The following is a 20,981-nucleotide window of genomic DNA, read 5'->3' on the forward strand; positions in this document are numbered from 1 at the left end:
AAACAAGCGAGAAATCTTACACATACCCTTTGATGCTCCTTAAATTGCATTAACATGAATCCTCCTGCTTACTGAGTATTCTCTTGTAGTATCCCAATGGTCTCATCTAAACCGTGGTCGGCTCTATCAAATAATAGATTCTCATAATACCAACTTATTAATACTGACGATTGTATTTTAAGTTACTTTCCTGTTACATTATACTGTATCCTACAGTTGACAACTAATTATCGGGAAAAATGTCGAGATACAGGTGACACTGGAAACGCACTAATAATTTTTGGGGTATCTTTTGTAAACGGTGTTCTGCTGTGGTTGGATGAAGTCTCAAAATGTCACAGAATAACTGTCACACTTATGTGTTTGCTGAGACTTTGACTGGTAGCTTCCCAATGTTAACTTTCTTCTTAGTCTCAGTTAATTTAGTGGCAATTGTGATCCTGTCCCAAGGAAGGTGCGGTATCTCCAGATGTACCACTCGGTACCTTGTGTCCATAGCGGTGACGGATCTTCTGGTCATTATCACAGCTGTGATATTCAATCGGATTTGTGGCATTTATTTTCCAGGTAGTTTTTTGTCCCTGACCCCGGCGTGTACTCTTAGTCCTGTGGTAATTTATGCAGCCACGGAGAGTTCGGTCTGGTTAACGGTCGCTTTCACCTTTGATCGATTTGTAGCCATTTGTTGCCAGAAGCTGAAAACAAATTATTGCACCGAGAAAACAGCGGCTGTGGTTATAGGAACGGTCTGTTTAATGAGCTGTTTAAAAAGCGTTCCTTGATACTTTATATACGAACCGCTCTATATAATCAACAAGTTCCCGTAGTTTTGAAATATTAAATCAACCTTCTACACTTCACTCGTGTGGATAGCGTATGATTGGTTTGCTCGTCTTTTCAATACAGGCCTCCCATTCTTCCTGATCTTGCTGCTGAATGCTCTGACCGTCAGACACATTGTAGCAGCCAACAGAGCCCGCAGGAGGCTCCGGACCCACATCAATGGAAAGAACGAGAGTGACCCAGAGATGGAAAGCCGGAGAAAGTCCATCATTTTACTCTTCACCGTCTCGGGCAGTTTAATCCTGTTATGGATGACGTATGTTGTAGATTTCTTGTATGTGAAAATTACAAACGGATCTTATTTCGCAGGTTCTAATTTCAATGAACCCAATTTCATTCGCCAGGAAAGTAGAAACATGCTCCAGCTCCGAAGTTGCTGCACCAACACGTGTATTTATACAGTGACACAGAAAAAATTTAGGGAGAAGTTAAAGCATGCGGCAAAATATTTTTGCAATCGAATTGTAAATTTAGTAAACTAGAAAAGCTTTAAGAGTCGGCTTCAATTACTACTCGGATTATATATTGGTGTCTTTCTTTTCTTCGGCCTGACATTCTGTCATGACATTGGTCTTTGTCGGCCTTGTAAAATGTGCAGCCGATTCGCTATTGCCAGCTTTGCACTACCGCTCCCTTCAAGACTGTCCCCTTCGTCCGTGACTATTTTCCCCTTAAGAACATAAGAACGTAAGAAATATGTGCAGGTGTAGGTCATGTGGCCCTTCCAGCCTCATTTGCTGGTCAATAAGGTCATGGCTGAACTAGTACATCATCTCCACTTCCCATTCCCATATTCGTTTTGAGCCCAAAAGTCTATTGAGCTCTGCCTCGAATATACAACGACTGAGCCTCCGCAGCCCCCGGGAAGATAAAAATTTCAAATATTCACCATCCTCTGAGTAAGTAATCCCTCCTCATCTCCGTCCTAAATGGCCGACCAGTTATGCTGGGTCTATCACCCCTAGTCCTAGAATTTCCAGCGCGGGTAATCATCCTCTTATCATCGACGCTGCCAAGCCCTGTTAAAATTGTCCCCGTTTCAATGGGATCACCTAATTCCTCTAAACTCCAGAGAATATAGGCCCACTCTACTCAAGATTTAATCTCTCGGTCTGACACGAGGCCACTTCCTTCTCCATTTTAACCCTGTGGAAATCAAAGGATAATGCAAAATGATCTGGCAAATCGTCAGGTCAGTAAAGTTCACAAAGGAACACGAACAAATGTGTAATAAATTCCTTTGTGTATTTTCTTAACATGGACTTTAAACCTATTAAAGTGTGCGCTCCTGGGCAAAAAATACCAAAGTTAAGTTCTCAAGAAGAAACTTCATCATTGGAAGGTCTGCCCTCCTATTACTGTTCCAAATTGGCACAATGTTTTCCTGACGCTGCACATTAGGTTTTGATACAGTCACAGCCACGGTCTCGACCATGTGATACATCGAAATGTCTGTCAGCAAACACAGTCGCAACTGCAATCTTTACATTCCCCAGGGCCTGATGGACTGCATCCCAGAGTACTTAAGGAGGTGGCCTTGGAAATAGTGGATGCGTTGACAGTCATTTACCAACATTCCATTTACTCTGGATCAGTTCCTATGGAGTGGAGGGTAGCCAATGTAACCCCACTTTTTAAAAAAGGAGGGAGAGAGAAAACAGGGAATTATAGACCGGTCAGCCTGATATCGGAAGTGGGTAAAATGATGGAATCAATTATTAAGGATATCATAGCAGTGCATTTGGAAAGAGGTGACATGATAGGTCCAAGTCAGCATGGATTTGTGAAAGGGAAATCATGCTTGACAAATCTTCTGAAATTTTTTGAGGATGTTTCCAGTAGAGTGGATAAGGGAAAACCAGTTGATGTGGTATATTTGGACTTTCAGAAGGCGTTCGACAAGGTCCCACACAAGAGATTGATGTGCAAAGTTAGAGCACATGGGATTGGGGGTAATGTACTGACATGGATTGAGAACTGGTTGTCAGACAGGAAGCAAAGAGTAGGAGTAAATGGGTACTTTTCAGAATGGCAGGCAGTGACTAGTGGGGTACCGCAAGGTTCTTTGCTGGGGCCCCAGCTGTTTACACTGTACATTAATGATTTAGATGAGGGGATTAAATGTAGTATCTCCAAATTTGCGGATATCACTAAGTTGGGTGGCAGTGTGAGCTGCGAGGAGGATGCTGTGAGGCTGCAGAGCGACTTGGATAGGTTAGGTGAGTGGGCAAATGCATGGCAGATGAAGTATAATGTGGATAAATGTGAGGTTATCCACTTTGGTGGTAAAAACAGAGAGACAGACTATTATCTGAATGGTGACAGATTAGGAAAAGGGCAGGTGCAAAGAGACCAGGGTGTCATGGTACATCAGTCATTGAAGGTTGGCATGCAGGTGCAGCAGGCGGTTAAGAAAGCAAATGGCATCTTGGCCTTCATAGCAAGGGGATTTGATTACAGGGGCAGGGAGGTGTTGCTACAGTTGTACAGGGCATTGGTGAGGCCACACCTGGAGTATTGTGTACAGTTTTGGTCTCCTAACCTGAGGAAGGACATTCTTGCTATTGAGGGAGTGCAGCGAAGGTTCACCAGACTGATTCCCGGGATGGCGGGACTGTCCTATCAAGAAAGACTGGATCAACTGGGCTTGTATTCACTGGAGTTCAGAAGAATGAGAGGGGACCTCATGGAAACATTTAAAATTCTGACGGGGTTAGACAGGTTAGATGCAGGAAGAATGTTCCCAATGTTGGGGAAGTCCAGAACCAAAGGTCACAGTCTAAGGATAAGGGGTAAGCCATTTAGGACCGAGATGCAGAGGAACTTCTTCACCCAGAGAGTGGTGAACCTTTGGAATTCTCTACCACAGAAAGTTGTTGAGGCCAATTCACTAAATATATTCAAAAAGGAGTAATATGAGGTCCTTACTACGAGGGGGATCAAGGGGTATGGCGAGAAAGCAGGAATGGGGTCCTGAAGTTGAATATTCAGCCATGAACTCATTGAATGGCGGTGCAGGTTGGAGGGCCGAATGGCCTACTCCTGCACCTATTTTCTATGTTTCTATGTTTCTATGTTTAACAATGGCCTAGAAATCCCAGTCGAGGTCTTCCCGAAGGCGATCGACTAAAAAATTTTAAAAGTTGCACAACTACCTGCAATTGCTGCGACTACCATCAATTCAGGCCTAAGGCCTCCACGCTGTGCAGCAGAGGCGTGCACGTCTCAACGTCCATAAGCTTGAGCTGGAATCACATGGCCCTGGGCAGCCAATCAAGGTACAATATTTTCTCATTTAAAATAACGGGAACTCTATAAGTTGGATTTCCGGTTATTTTGATTGAGAAACACACCCGCCAAACATCAAAACAAAAAGAAAAAAAAGAAAAAATACACCACATATTTTATATTTATTTAAATTAAAGCTATTTTTGTCCAATAAAAAAATCTTTCCAATTTAAAAAAAAGTTTTTTTTATTTCCGGTTTAAAATAAACTTACCTCAGTGGGCAGGGCTTTTAACAAAAAATGTATTTTAAATTTTATTTTTCTATGAGTTTCATGATTTAAAACTCTTATGCCTATAAAAGAAGGCTTTGCACCTGCTTTTATCAGCTTCAAGTTTTCAGGACATTTGCAATCTTGCCCATGCGAATGTGCTGGCTGCTGAGATGTGGAGGATCTGTCAAGTTGGAGCTTGACAGATGGGAAAAGCCGGCTTTCAACCATGCACATTGTGCACAGAGCAAGTGAACAGTAATAAATTACGCTGTCAGACACCTGGCAATATTGAATGTTTAAAGGAACCGTTCCTATGGCATTGTCTAATGTAACTACAGCAGACACTTCCCAAAGGCAGTTACATTATTTCCAGATCGAGCTTTGCAGTATTTATTGCGGATTTGCCTCTGGCTGCTGAATGCATGAGAAAAAATGAAGGGTGAGGAGGTGATGTCGCATAATTACACTTCAAAGTGAAACTTTGCCCGTCACCCAAGGTGTTACTCGGTGGGTCCTGAAACACGGACACTATTTCCTCACTGGACTTGATAAGGAACATAAGCAAGTAAAAGGCATCATGTTATCAGAATAAACAACACTCAAGCAATGGAGGCTGGACCCACACTTGCAATTTCATAAATGCCAGTAACACATACACACAGCTCAATGCATTGCGCAAAGCCTACCCTCAGTGTAAACAGGAGAGCAACTGGAAACAAATACCTGAATGGCACCTCGGGAACAGATCTCTGCAAACCATAAGTGGAAAACAAAGCTTCTAGCACATACTGACAGGTGCTGATGGGTTTTATAACATTGTCAACCTTTCATTGTCCATTCAAAAAAACAGGACGAATCAGCGTCAGAAGACAGGATTGAAATCATGATACTGAGTTTGGAGTGAAGATCTTTATCAAGAAGCACAATCATGAATCTCTCTCTCTCTCTCTCTCTCTCTGTCTCTCTTTACATTGCTCTCTGTCTCTCATTATCTCTGTATCAGTCTCTCTATCTATGTACCTTTCTCTTTCTCTCTCTATCTCTCTCTTTCCATCTCTCTATCTCTCTCTGTATCTCTGTATCAGTCTATCTATCTATGTATCTTTCTCGCTCTCTCTTTCTTTATCTCTTTTTCTCGCTCCCTGTACCGCTTGCTCAATCGCTGTATCTCTCAACCTCTTTGTATCATTGTCTCTGTTGCTGTAGAAGGAAAACTTCTCTTACTCAAGGTGGACTCCCTGATGTAAGGAATCGACACCTACCCGCCCGTATAGCGACCACAGAATCACTCAGACGAAACTTCGTTTCAACTGGTTTGTATTCAAGCATGCAGGGGAAGTTTTCATGGATGGACCTTCCCAGAACAGAGGTTTTGCAAACACACTTCTACAATTTTAGAGGTGTGCGCCCGTCTTAAAAAAAATATCGATTGGCATACTGCTATCAACGAACTTACATTGATGTGTCGACCCTTGTCAGACTGGCTCTGAGTAGTGCTTCCCCACCTCTCCATCTTGCATCACATGTCACTCTTCTGGAATGTGTTATTCTGTGGTGTCAAATTTGCCTCAATTCCTCATGAAGTGTGAATTGAAATTGCTTCCCAGGATTTGCTATCTTGTTCCCAAATACATACTTTCTTATCCTGTTCCCAAGAGAATTCTAGTGAAAATGTTCGAGTTCCCTTAAGAATCTCATGAGATTGAGAGGCTGTCCAATCTTGTTTCAAACTGTTAATTCTCCACTGACTTTGATGGATGTGTTATTCTGTACTGAATGTATGTTTCCCTCAGTCTTTATTGTGAAGCACAATTTGCTGTTTCCGCGACTGAAAACCCATAAAAAGCGAGAGTATAAGCGTGCTGTACATACATAAGTGAGTTTTTCATACAACCGGTCAATTTAATATATATTATAATCCCTACCGTAAGACAGAGGAACTCCTGATTCCTCAGAACCTCCTAATACTGATAAGGCCTACAATCTAGACCATGTGTTAGATCAATTCACTACCTTCAGTAGCCACTTTAGTGACCATCTGTCCGTCTGTCCACTCCCACTTTAGTGATGGTATTTTATCCCCTTACAGTCTCTCTTTATCTCTCTCGATTTCTTTACCTCTGTATAATTTGTATCTCTCTATATATATATATATGTCTATACATATCTGTATCTCTGACAGTCTGACTTTCTCTCTATCTCTCCCTTCAACTCTCGCTCTCCCTTTCTCTTTCTCTCTGTTTCTCTGAATCACTCTGTATCTCTTTATCCCTGTGTCTGTCTTATGCTTTATCTATCCCCGTTTCTCTCTCTCTCTCTCTCTCTCTCTCTCTCTCTCTCTCTCTCTCTCTCTCTCTCTCTCTCTCTCTCTCTCTCTTTCTCTCCCTCTCTCTAAATCTATACCTGTATCTCTCTATCTATATACCTCTTTCTATCTCTGTCTCTCTCCATAGCGGTCTCTCTATCTCTCTATCTCGCTCAGTATCTCATAAGCCCTGCTTTACCCTGTGCCTGATTTTCTCAATGTCTCTCTATCAGTTTAAACCCTGTTTTCTCCCTATTTCTGAATTATCGTTGTCTATCTATCTGATCACGCCCTGTTTTTTTCACTCCTGACTTTCTCACTGTCTCTCTGTCTGATTACCCCTTATCTCATTCGCTCTCTCTGACTGTCTCAGTGTCTGTCGATCTGATTACCTCCTGTTTCACTCCCTCTGTCTGATTATCTCAGTGTCTCTCTATCTGCTTACCCTACGTTGCTCTCTTTCTGACTGTCCCAGTATTTATTTATCTGATTAACCCCTCTCTCTTTCCCCGTCTATGTGTTTCAATGTCTATCCATCTGTTTACCCCATGCTTCTCTCTCTCTCACTCACTCTCTCTCTCTCTCTGTCTCTCTCTCTCTCTCTCTCTCTCTCTCTCTCTCTATCTCTCTCTCTCTCTGTCTGTCTGTCTCAATTTCTGATTAACATCTGTGATCTCTCTGTTTCAGACTACATCAGTGTATATCGATCAGATTACCCGTATTTCTCTTTCACTGTCTGTTGCCTCATTGTCTTCCTACCTGACGAATTCCTGTTATCTCTCTGTCTGACAGCCTCTGTCTTTCTTTCTGTCTGATTACCCCTATTTCTCTCTCTGTCTGTCTGTCAAAATGTATCTCTATCTGAATAATACCTGCTTCTCCCTTTCTGTCTGACTGTCTCACTGTCTCCATCTGATTACCCCTGTTTCTCTATCTTCCTGACTGTATCGAAATTTCTTCATCTGATTACCCCTGTTCTCTCTATCTCTCTGCCTGATTGTCTCAATGTATCTCTATTCGATTAACGTCTGCTTCTGTCTCGTAGTATCTGATTGTCTGAGTCTCACTCTATCTAATTTACCCCTGTTTCTCTCTCTGTAATTCGGTCTCAGTATCTCTCTATATGATTAACGTTGTTTGTCTTTCGGTCTTTCTGTCTCAGAGTCTCCATATCTGATCAGTGCCTGATTTTATCTCCCTGACTGTGCCGTTTCATTCCATTTGATTAATCTGTTTTTCTCTTTGTGTCTGACACTATCAGTGTCCCTATCTAAATACTCCATCCTTCTCTTTCTGTGTGTCTGTTACCTCAGTACCTCACTTTCTCATTATCCCCTGTTTCTCTTTCTGTCTGTCTGTCAAAATATCTTTCTATCTGAATATTACCTGCTTCACCCTCTCTGTCTGACTGTCTCACTGCCTCTATCTGATTACCTCCTGTTTCTCTATCCTCCTGACTGTAGCGAAATGTATTTGTCTGATTTCCCCTGTTCTCCCTCTCTCTGTCTGATTATCTCAATATCTCTATTCGATTAACCCCTGGTTCTGTCTCGTAGTATCTGATTCTCTCAGTGTCACTATCTAATTTACCGCTGCTCGTCTGTCTACCTGTCTGTCTCAGTATATCTATGTATGATTAACACTGTTTGTCTTCCGGTCTTTTTGTCTCAGAGTCTCACAATCTGATCACTCCCTGATTTTATCTCTGTCTGTCGCAGTTTCACTCCATTTGATTCATCTGTTTTTCTCTCTGTGTCTGACAGTCTCAGCGTTTCTTTCTGAATACTCCCTCCTTCTCTCTCTCTGTGTCTGTTACCACAGTACCTATCTTTCTGATTGACCATTTTTCTCTCTCTCTCTGTCAAAATATCTCTCTATCTGAATATTACCTGCTTCTCCCTCTCGGCCTGACTCACTGTCTCACTATCTGATTAACCCCTGTTTCTCTCTATCTGTGTCTGACTGTCTCGGTGTTTCTCTATTCAATTAACGCCTCCTTCTGTCATTAATGTCATACGAGAAGAGACAAGATCAACTGGGCCTTTATTCACTGGACTTTATGAGGATGGGAGGGGATCTCATAGAAACGTATAAGATTTTGACGGTACTGTACAGCTAAGATGCAGGAAGAATGTTCCCAATGTTGGGGAAGACCGGAACCAGGGGACGTAGTCTTAGGATAACGGGTAAGCCATTTAGGAAAAACTTCTTCACTCAGAGAGGTATTAAACGATGGAATTCCCTGCCGCAGAGAGTTGTTGATGCCAGTTCATTGGATATATTCAACAGGGAGTTCGATATGGCCCTTCCGGTTAAGGGGATCAAGGGGTATGGATAGAAAGCAGGAAAAGGGTACTGAGGGAATGATCAGTCATAATCGTATTGAATGGCGGTGCAGGCTCGAAGGGCCGAATGGTCTAATCTTGCAACTATTTTCTATATTTCTATGATTGGCTGTAAACCTATCTAATTTACTACTGTGTCTCTCTGTGTCTGTCTGTCTCAGTATTTCTCTATTTGATTATCCCTGTTTATCATTCGGGCTCACAGTGTCAGAGTCTCTCTAACTGATTACTCCGTGCTTCACGCTGTTTGACTGTCTCAGTTACAATCCATCTGATTAACCCGTTTTTCTCTCTCTGTCTGTATCTCAGAGTCTCTTTCTATGTCTGCCATTCCCAGTGTATATCTATCAGATTATCCCTTGCTTCTCTCTCTCTCTCTCTCTCTCTACCTCTCTCTCTTTCTCTCTCTCTCTCTCTATTTCTCTCTCTCTATCTCTCTCTCTCTATCTCTCTCACTCTATCTCTCTCTCTCTATTTCTCTGTCTTTCTCTCTCTCTCTATTTCTCTCTCTCTATTTCTCTCTCGTTCTCTCTCTCTCTCTCTCTCTTTCTGTATGTCTCAATGTCTCTCTACCTGAATACATCCTGCGTCTCTCTCGCTCTCTGTCCGACTGTGTCTCAGTGAGATTCTATATGATTGCCCCTTGTTTCTATCTCTGTATGACTGTCGCAGTATATCTCTATCTCATTACTCCCTGCTTCTCACTCTCTGTCTGGCTATTTCAGTGTCTCCCTATCTGATTAATATTTGCGACTGGCTCTCTGAATCTAACTGCCTCAGCGTGTCTCTATCTGATTACTCCTCTCTCTCTCTATCTCTGTCTGATTGTCACATTGTTGCCCTCTCTGATTAGTCCCTGTTCTCTGTGTGTCTGACTATGTCAATGTCTCTCGCTCTATGATTACACCCTGTTACTGTCTGTGCCTGACTGTTTCAGTTTCTCTCTGTATGATCACCCACTGTTTCTGTCTCATTGTCAGATTACCTCAATGTCTTACTATCTGACTACGCCTGATCTTCTCCCTGTCTGACTGTCTCCGTGTCTCTCTATCTGATCACTCCTGTTTTTCTCCCTGTCTGACTCTCAGTGTCTCTCTATCTAAATACCTATCGTTTTCCCTCTAATTCTGAATGTCGCAGTGTTTCTCTATCTGATTTCCCATTGCTTCTCTCTCTCTCCGTATGCCTCCTCTAATTCGTTAGGTAGTATCAAATTACAAATGTCAGTATCCAAGTACTCAATAATGTGCTCCTGAGTCTGCTTTGTAGCTCCAATGTGGCCTGATGGGGTTGCATTAATATTTCTCCTATATTGATGGAGGCTGCATCTATCATGACCAGTTCTGAGGCAGTTACATGGTCCCGCACTCTTTGTGATGAAGTTCAGATTCTACAGGATGTACTGTGGGGTTTACTATAAGGAATCCATTTCAGTTCTACCAGGCATTTGGCCATCGGTCGTTAAGGCTGAGGGGAGATCGTTGAGGGGCTTTGGTAGTGCCCCAAAATGGCCTTCCACATTTAAGACGGGTTGGTAGCAGATTGTTCAATTCTGCCTGGATCAGCATATTTTTGTATCAGCATGTATTTTCTGGAGAATAATTATTTGCGACGTGTGTGTGGTAGTGCAATGTTTGTAAGCACGGGGAGCCAAGGTGTTGGTGTCGATAAAAGCGTACCGGTGATTATTCTCATAGTAGAATTCAGCTGGACATCAACGGATTTAACAACCGAAATTGATATCCAAGCCGGAAAGCGGAACTCCACTGCAGAGTAAACCAGTGCGAGTGCTGTAGTACGGGGGGAGGGGGAGGGCTTGAGGGTCTGATCCTCATGTGGTTCCGGCGAGTTTCTCGATCATGTTCATTCTACTCTTCAGTTTCTTGCCAAGGCACTGGAGATGTTGTCTATATGACAGCGTGTGATCCAGCGTGAATCCTAAATAGGAGGGTTTTTATTTTGGCATCGTTTACCGCTATTCCACATAAGGAGCCTTTCAAAGCTTGGTATGCTTGATGGGTGTGAAGGTGGAATGCCGAGGTGACAATCTTTTCCGGGTTTGGCCGGAGATGCCATCGGCAGAAGTAGGTTTCCATCGTCTTGTAGGAGTTAGTTTTTCAATGTCCTGTATCTGCTCTTCTCGGTGCCAGGGTAAACAGGGGAGCTTCGGACTCGAAGCACGGATTTACACAAGAACATAAGAAATAGCAACAGGAGGAGGCCACCTGGCCCCACAAGCCTACTCCACAATATATAAGATCATGGTTGATTTGATCATGGACTCAGTTCCCTGCCTGCTCCCCCTGACCCTTTTATTTCCTCATCGATCAAAAATCTGTCAAATTCTGTGTTAAATGTGTTCATCATCATCATCATCATCATCATCATAGGCAGTCCCTTGGAATCGAGAAAGACTTGCTTACACCCTGGAAGTGAGTTCTTTGGTGGCTGAACAATCCATACGAGAGCCTGTGTAGCTGTCCAGTCCGCTAGCTTTTAGTGATTGCTGTACTCGGACAACTAAATTTTTAGGGCTCAAAATGTTCTTTGTTCCTGGGAGGTGAATGACTACAGCGAGGTTTTACTAGCCAATCCCCTGGCGCCTTGAGTGTATTAGCAGAGAAGCAGGTTAAGTGAGGAACAGATTCCCTACAATGAAAGATATTATTCAACCAATTGTGGTTTTTAACAACCATCCGTCAGCTTTCATCCTACTTTCCTTTTGGCAACTCACATATTTTCAGCTGTATTTTACATCAGTTTCACGGCTTGGGGAGCTTCGAACTTACGAACTGCGAGTTACTGGTCTAGTACTCTTACTGCTGGGCTGGTTGTTCCACTGTAAGATTGATATCTGTAGAGCAAGATGGCCTTTATAGAAATCATATTAAAGTTGGAAGCTTTAACTACTGATATGGACAAAGACGAACCTAGCAATTGTAACTGCATTTATGATTGGAGACTTGAGATTTCGATTGAAGCTAATAAGTTTATGCGATCTAATCGAGTTTTTGTTGTAAAGTAGCTTTACTGGAGAGAAGATGAAAAGACTGATTCCTCTGCTTGTGGGAATCGGTAAAGAAAGATCATAAAATGCAACATATTAACAAGAGAGTGACAGAAGCTCAGAAAAATATATGCATGGACGCGAGCGTGGGAGTTGTTGGAGCATGGGACATTTTGCCACAAATAGTGTTTGAGGCAGAGAACATTACGCCTTAAAAATGTTGCAGCGGTATTTTCGTTATGTTACTCCATTTGTAATCCAGAGGCCTGGGCGAAGCAGTTTATTGCACGAATTAAAATGGTACCTGCGTAGTTTGGGAATTTAAATTCCGATTTTTAAAAAATAAATGAGAGGCTGGTATCAGAAAAAGTGACCATAAAGTGATCGGCATTGGCAAAAACCCCAACGGGTACACTAATGTCCCGTCAGGGAAAGAAATCAGCCGTCCTTACCCCAAAAGTGATTCCAGTCCCATACTCAACGTGATTTAGCTCTTTGAAATGGCCCTGCATGCCCCCCAGTTGTATCAAACGCTTGAAAGGAGCAGAACTGCAGTGGTTCGAAAAGCAGATGGCTCACCAGCAATTTCTCAAGGGGAAACCAAGGGATGGGCAATAAATGCTGACATGCCAGTGAAATCAATATCCCTATAATTAATAACGAAAGGAAAGGTTTAAGATGCAGTTGCATTAATTTCAGACTGTTGAAACCGACAACCCTCCACGACCTGTCTGCTCCTTCAATTCTGGCCACTTGTGCAATCCCAATTTAATCGCTCCAAAATTAGCCGCCGTGTCTTCACCTGCCTCGGCCCTAAACTCTGGAATTCCACCCCTAAATATCTGCTCTAATATCTCCGTATGTAGCTAGGTGGCAAATGTTATAAGAACACAAGAAATAGAAGCAGGATTAGGCCACCTGGCTCCTTGAGCCTGTTGCGTCATTCAACAAGATCATGGCTGATCGGATCATGGACTCAGCTCCACTTCCCTGCGCTCTCCCCATGACCATTTATTCCCTTATCGCTCAAAAATCTGTCTATGTTACCTCTTTAACAGGGTCAATTTGTAAAGCGAGAGCAGTGAAGGAAACAATTAATGTTGTTCTGACAGCTGTGCGGGAGCTTCCCATTAAAGGAGCTGTTTGCTGACCATTACCACTAAGCATAGCCGATAAAAGGGGGATGTAGACGGGAAGCGAGCCATGAAGGATTTGAACACAATGATGTGGTAAATTAAAATAACTCCTTTAACCTCAATAAAATGGAGAGTCACTGGCAGGTTTGAGCAGAATGCGATGGCGCGAACACCAAGAGGTAAATCATAATACAAAAGCAAAATACTGCGGATGATAGAATCTGACATAAAAAATAAAATGCTGGAAATCTCAGAGGGCCAGGCAGCATCTGTGGAGAGAGAAACAGAGTTGACCTTTCAGGTAGATGAACCTTCATCAGAACTGGCGATTGTTCCGAATGAAAAGATTCTTATGGAGCACTGAAAGGGGGAGGGGAAGAAAGAATAAAACAGAAACTAGGTAAATCATATTGCGTCTGAAGAATTTTCAGCATCAGTCCTAAGCTGACCTTTCATAGTTTGAACTTGCGTCCTCAGGTTCTACTTCCGCGGTTTCATTTAAAATAATAATCAGAGTTAACTTTTTTATGCACTTCGCGATCTTGATAACCTGTTGGAGTAATTGCAGTCTGGAATTCGGGTGATGGTTGGAACAGCGCTAGTGTCCAATTATTTCATCATTCAGCTGCGAAACTAATCATTACAACGCCGTTACTGAGCAGTGAAACACGTTGCAGACGCCGCAGCATGAATTAACACTTTTGTCTGCATCTGATGATAATTTCAAAGAAAGGAGGAAGGGATCATTGGGTGAAGAGATAGAGAGAGAGAGAGACAGAGAGAGAGAGAGAGAGAGAGAGTGAGTGAGACTGTGTATTTAGCTATCTGCCGGTCTATCTAGTTAGTTATCTACCCAGCTATATATTATCGAGCGTTTCGTTTTATTGTTTGATTTCTATTGTAACATCCCAATGCCGGGTCTCAGAGCTGATTCAGTGAGAGGTAATTAAATTCCATTGCTTGTTTTGTACGGACTGACTGCGCCCGTGTAGCAGTGTGGGGGTCAGCGCAGAGTGATGCACGGCAGATTCAGAGACAAGAGCCCCGGATATATTTAAAGGAACTGTTTACTAGTCTTGGTCCAAAGCAGCAGAAAACCGTCCTGGGAAATCAGGAGAATGATCCCTATTCCCCTTGCCGTATCTGTTCAGTAAATATCTCGGAACTTCCCCGGGATACTGGACATACCAGAAGAGAATTGGGGCAGTGTACGCTGCTGAGTAATTACCGTTCAGTTTTAAGGTCTGACCCTCCTGAATCATTACTTCAGACGGATGCTGGGACACTGAATCTTCGCCACTCCTTCCTGGAACAAAATACAGAATGTGTTAAAAGTCTGATAGTAAATATAACCCATGGAGCACAAACTGACCCTTTAAACATAGACTCACCGGGCAGCATGGCAATTATTATCAGTAGTGAACATGGGGAACACATGGTGTCTAGTTTAGATTTCGATGTACAATAATTGAATGTTTTAAATATGTTGCCGTTTTTGGTCTGATAATAAAGAGCAAACCCAAATCAGCGGCAGTCATCATTTATTTCAAAACTGAGGTGCGTTTCTCAGGGCTTGGATTGGATGATCTCTCAAATCCAACGCCAGCTGTGGACGAATCACTGTCAGTTGAGGACCAATTACTGATGGCTCCCTCCAAACTCTTTCCTTCCCAGTCAGTGCCTGTGTGTCTTTCTATCTGTCTCACACTCCTGCACCGTGTCTCTGTCAATCGGACTGCGTTTCTGGCTTTGTATACCTTTCGGTCGACCTCAATGTCTCTATCAATAGATATATAGATCTCACCATAATTAAGGTGAAAAAGTAAATAATTCCAAATTAATTTCAAGCCCTAGTATTAATGAATATCGTCCAATTCATCAGCATCATTAATAGTTACAGTCTTAAAGCCACTTGGACACGATAATAGTAAAACCGGGATACGATACCAGTAAAGAGCTGATTTCAATCAGTCACTACTTGTGGTATTAGCATCCCAGAAGCTCTGAATTTTCCCGCCCCCGAGGCCGACTTAGAGATTAGATAACTTTTGAAAGACTCAAATGTCAGATCTGCATCACCCAGGACTTTTACTTTCACAGATTGAGCCTGTTAGAAATCAGAGAGATCTGCAGGGTTGTGTATTACTGGAGTGGAAATGTCTGAATTTGATGGTACAATAAAATGCTAGAGATATTTCACGTTTCCCAACACTGACAGCAATGACTTTAACTGAAGAATACCTCTCGGATCAGGTTGTACTTTCACATTTATTTCCTCAACAAACTCTGTAGGATTCAATCGCAGGCATTTTTCCAGAGCCCACATTTGCTGACCTGTGACCTGTTTATGCATGAGGCCCGAGGGATTCTTATTCACTGTGGGTCATCGCACATAGTAATACACGGCACTGTTTCTGATCTTAATGCCTTTCATGGATAAGTGAAAAGTTCTTTGTGTCCGGTTGAGATTCCTGCTGAAGTGTTCAAATGCCTTAACTATCGGCTCCGATCAGATACTGGGGGGCTTGGTGGAGATACTGCAGAGCGGCAGTTGGTGAGAGGGGAGCGACCTATCAAAAGCCCAGCGGGAGATCGAGAGCCAGCGGCAGTTGCTGAGAGGGGAGCGACTTATAAAAGGCCCAGCGGGAGGTCGAGAGCCAACAGCAGTTGGTGAGAGGGGAGCGACCAATAAAAGGCCCAGCGGGAGATCGAGAGCCAGCGGCAGTTGTTGAGAGGGGAGCGACCTATAAAGGCCCAGCGGGAGATCGAGAGCCAGCGGCAGTTGTTGAGAGGGGAGCGACCTATAAAGGCCCAGCGGGAGAGCGAGAGCCAGCGTACCGCTGCAGCTACAGCGGGAGAGAAAGCAAAATAGAAGTAGAAAGGAATCAAAAAGTGAAGTCACAGCCAATGGGGTAAGTGATTGGCTAGTGATTGGTGAGTAAATTTTCTTTTCTTTTTTATATCAGTAAGTGAACTTTAGCATTGTTATTACCAATTTAAGGGTATCTAAGGTTAAGACATGGCAGGAGAGCTCGGTCACGTGATATGCTCCTCCTGTACCATGTGGGAACTCGGGGACACTTCCGGTGTCTCTGGGCGCTACGTGTGTGGGAAGTGTATCCGCCTCGAGCTCTTGACGATCCGCGTTGTGGAATTGGAGCTGAGGGTGGATTCACTCTGGAGCATCCACGATGCTGAGAATGACGTGAGTATCACGTGTAGTGAGTTGGTCTTACCGCAGGAGAAGTGTCCACAGCCAGATAGGGAATGGAAGACCAGCAGGAAGAGCAGTGCAAGAAAGATAGTGCAGGGGTCCCCTGTGGTCATCCCCCTGCAAAACAGATACACTGCTTTGAGTACTGTTCGGGGGGATGACTCACCAGGGAAGGGCAGCAGCAGACAAGTTCATGACACCGTAGCTGGCTCTGCTGCACAGGAAGGCAGGAAAATGATTGGGAGCGCGATAGTGATAGGGGATTCGATGGTGAGGGGAATAGATAGGCGTTTCTGCGGCCGCAACCGAGACTCCAGGATGGTATGTTGCCTCCCTGGTGCAAGGGTCAAGGATGTCTCGGAGCGGGTGCAGGACATTCTGAAGTGGGAGGGAGAACAGCCAGTTGTCGCTGTGCACATTGGTACCAACGACATAGGTAAAAAAAGGGATGAGGTCCTACGAGAAGATTTTAAGGAGCTAGGAGCTAAATTAAAAAGTAGGACCTCAAAATTAGTAATCTCGGGATTTCTACCAGTGCCACGTGCTAGTCAGAGTAGGAATCGCAGGATAGAGCAGATGAATACATGGCTTGAGCAGTGGTGCAGCAGGGAGGGATTCAAATTCCTGGGGCATTGGAACCGGTTCTGGGGGAGGTGGGACCAGTACAAACCGGACGGTCTGCATCTGGGCAGGACCGGAACCAATGTCCAAGGGGGAGTGTTTGCTAGTGCTGTTGGGGAGGAGTTAAACTAATATTGCAGGGGGATGGGAACCTATGCAGGTACACAGAGGGAGACAAAAATGAGGCAAAAGCAAAAGACAGAAAGGAGATGAGGAAAAGTGGAGGGCAGAGAAACCCAAGGCAAAGAACAAAAAGGGCAACTTTACAGCAAAATTCTAAAAGGACAAAGGGTGTTAAAAAAGCAAGCCTGAAGGCTTTGTGTCTTAATGCAAGGAGTATCCGCAATAAGCTGGATGAATTAACTGTGCAAATAGATGTTAACAAATATGATCTGATTGGGATTACGGAGACGTGGCTCCAGGATGATCAGGGCTGGGAACTCAACATCCAGGGGTATTCAACATTCAGGAAGGATAGAATAAAAGGAAAAGGAGGTGGGGTAGCATTGCTGTTTAAAGAGGAGATTAATGCAATAGTTAGGAAAGACATTAGCTTAGATGATGTGGAATCTATATGGGTAGAGCTGCAGAACACTAAAGGGCAATAAAAGTTAGTGGGAGTTGTGTACAGACCTCCAAACAGTAGTAGTGATGTTGGGGAGGGCATCAAACAGGAAATTACGAGTGCATGCTATGAAGGTGCTGCAGTTATAATAGGTGACTTTAATATGCACATAGATTTGGCTAACCAAACTGGAAGCAATACGGTGGAGGAGGATTTCCTGGAGCGCATAAGGGATGGTTTTCTAGACCAATATGTCGAGGAACCAACTAGCGGGGAGGCCATCTTAGACTGGGTGTTGTGTAATGAGAGAGGATTAATTAGCAATCTCATTGTGCGAGGCCCCTTGGGGAAGAGTGACCATAACATGGTGGAACTCTGCATTAGGATGGAGAATGAAACAGTTAATTCAGAGACCATGGTCCAGAACGTAAAAAGGGTAACTTTGAAGGTATGAGGCGTGCATTGGGTAAGATAGATTGGCTAATGATACTTCAGGGGTTGACTGTGGATGTGCAATGGCAGACATTTAGAGACCGCATGGATGAATTACAACAATTATACATTCCTGTCTGGCGTAAAAATAAAAAAGGGAAGGTGGCTCAACCGTGGCTATTGGCCAGAAATAGCAACGAACCTGGGGACTGGGATAAATTTAGACCTCAGCAGAGGAGGACAAAGGGTTTGATTAGGGCAGGGAAAATGGAGTACGAGAAGAAGTTTGCAGGGAACATTAAGGCGGATTGCAAAAGTTTATATAGGTATGTAAAGAGAAAAAGTTTAGGAAAGACAAACGTAGGTCCCCTGCAGTCAGAATCAGGGGAAGTCATAACGGGGAACAAAGAAATGGCAGACCAATTGAACAAGTACTTTGATTCAGTATTCACAAAGGAGGACACAAACAACCTTCAGGATAAAAAAGGGTCAGAGAGTCTAGTAAGGAGGAGGAACTGAGGGAAATCTTTATTAGTCGGGAAATTGTGTTGGGGAAATTGATGGGATTGAAGGCCAATAAATCCCCAGGGCCTGATGGACTGCATCCCAGAGTACTTAAGGAGGTGGCCTTGGAAATAGCGGATGCATTGACAGTCATTTTCCAACATTCCATTGAATCTGGATCAGTTCCTATCGAGTGGAGGGTAGCCAATGTAACCCCACTTTTTATAAAAGGAGGGAGAGAGAAAGCAGGGAATTATAGACCGGTCAGCCTGACCTCAGTAGTGGGTAAAATGATGGAATCAATTATTAAGGATGTCATAGCAGCGCATTTGGAAAATGTTGACATGATAGGTCCAAGTCAGCATGGATTTGTCAAAGAGAGATCATGCTTGACAAATCTTCTGGAATTTTTTGAGGATGTTTCCAGTAAAGTGGACAAAGGAGTACCAGTTGATGTGGTATATTTGGACTTTCAGAAGGCTTTCGACAAGGTCCCACACAGGAGATTAATGTGCAAATTAAAGCACATGGGATTGGGGGTTGTGTGCTGACGTGGATTGAGAACTGGTTGTCAGACAGGAAGCAAAGAGTAGGAGTAAATGGGTACTTTTCGGAATGGCAGGCAGTGACTGGTGGGGTACCGCAGGGTTCTGTGCTGGGGCCCCAGCTGTTTACATTGTACATTAATGATTTAGACGAGGGGATTAAATGTAGTATCTCCAAATTTGCGGATGACACTAAATTGGGTGGCAGTGTGAGCTGCGAGGAGGATGCTATTAGGCTGCCGAGTGACTTGGATAGGTTAGGTGAGTGCGCAAATGCGTGGCAGATGAAGTATAATGTGGATAAATGCGAGGTTATCTACTTTGGTGGTAAAAACAGAGAGACAGACTATTATCTGAATGGTGACAGATTAAGAAAAGGGAAGGTGCAACGAGACCTGGATGTGATTGAACATCAGTCATTGAAGGTTGGCATGCAGGTACAGCAGGCGGTTAAGAAAGCAAATGGCATGTTGGCCTTCATAGCGAGGGGCTTTGAGTACAGTGGTAGGGAGGTGTTGCTACAGTTTACAGGGCCTTGGTGAGGCCACACCTGGAGTATTGTGTACAGTTTTGGTCTCCTAACTTGAGGAAGGACATTCTTGCTATTGAGGGAGTGCAGCGAAGACTCACCAGACTGATTCCCGGGAAGGTGAGACTGACCTATCAAGAAAGACTTGATCAACTGGGCTTGTATTCACTGGAGTTCAGAAGAGTGAGAGGGGACCTCATAGAAACGTTTAAAATTCTGACGGGTTTGGATAGGTTGGATGCAGGAAGAATGTTCCCAATGTTTGGGAATTCCAGAACCAGGGGTCACAGTCTAAGGATAAGGGTAAGCCATTTAGGACCGAGATGAGGAGAAACTTCTTCACCCAGAGTGTGGTGAACCTGTGGAATTCTCTACAATAGAAAGTAGTTGAGGCCTATTCGCTAAATATATTCAAAAGGGAGTTAGATGAAGTCCTTACTACTCGGGGGATCAAGGAGTATGGCGTGAAAGCAGAAAGGGGGTACTGAAGTTTCATGTTCAGCCATGAACCCATTGAATGGCGGTGCAGGCTAGAAGTGCTGAATGGCCTGCTCCTGCACCTATTTTCTATGTTTCTATGTTTCTATACCAGAACAGGCCATAGCTTGTAGCCAATACAGAGTAACTGCAATTTATTGCTGAATCTGCACCCAACTCTGACCCGACTCCTTGGGACACAGAGTCTCCGCTAGTCATCCCTGAAAATAAACAGCAGACACACAGCAGGTTAGACAGAGAAACAGATAGAGAAGAAGCACCCGTAGATGGAAACGAGAAGTTGTATGAGAATTGGAGAATCTTATAGAATGGTTCAAAATATCACAAACTCTGTTCAGGACAATAATCAGAGACAGGAAGAGTTTCACTTCAATTGTTCCAGTCTAAACTCCAGGAAAAAGAGACTGTCATCACTGCCTTTACCAGGCCTGAAGTGGAAAACTCAAATAGGACGGGGATCTTATCAGCTTGGCTGGGATTTCTTCTTCCCGCCCATTTTTACCTCTCTAAACAGCCACCACTGTACATAGAGATCATGATCTTTGTAAAGTGATCAGAGAGCTCACTCCTGCCGATCATACAACTATGGCATAGTGCATTGGCAACACGGACAAATAGACATACATATACACATACACACATGCACAGACAGCCGTACTCACACACACACATAGACATCCATAGACATATAGACATGCACTCAGCCACACATACACAGACACACACACACACACACACGCACACACACACACACACGCACATACACACACACAGACACATTAATGTGCATATGCGCAGAAGGGCGACGTAGTACAAATAGTTAGTCTGTTCATGGGCGCCCTTAAACTGCTTGCATGCCCTGTTTTATTGGAGAGATTGCTGCTGCAGATCCCTGTTTAGCATTGTTTGGATCAGCAGGGCAGTGGGGCATGGTACT

The 20,981-nt window shown here is 43.6% G+C and overlaps 1 pseudogene; it reads right to left on the minus strand.

Annotated features, from left to right (window-relative positions):
• The window catches only part of LOC139235521 (Ig heavy chain C region-like), a 55,070-nt pseudogene extending 39,581 nt beyond the window's left edge, over positions 1–15,489 (minus strand).
• Positions 15,490–20,981: the final 5,492 nt, after the last annotated feature.

Source organism: Pristiophorus japonicus, chromosome 23, assembly GCF_044704955.1.
Source record: "Pristiophorus japonicus isolate sPriJap1 chromosome 23, sPriJap1.hap1, whole genome shotgun sequence".
Lineage (NCBI taxonomy): Eukaryota > Metazoa > Chordata > Chondrichthyes > Pristiophoridae > Pristiophorus > Pristiophorus japonicus.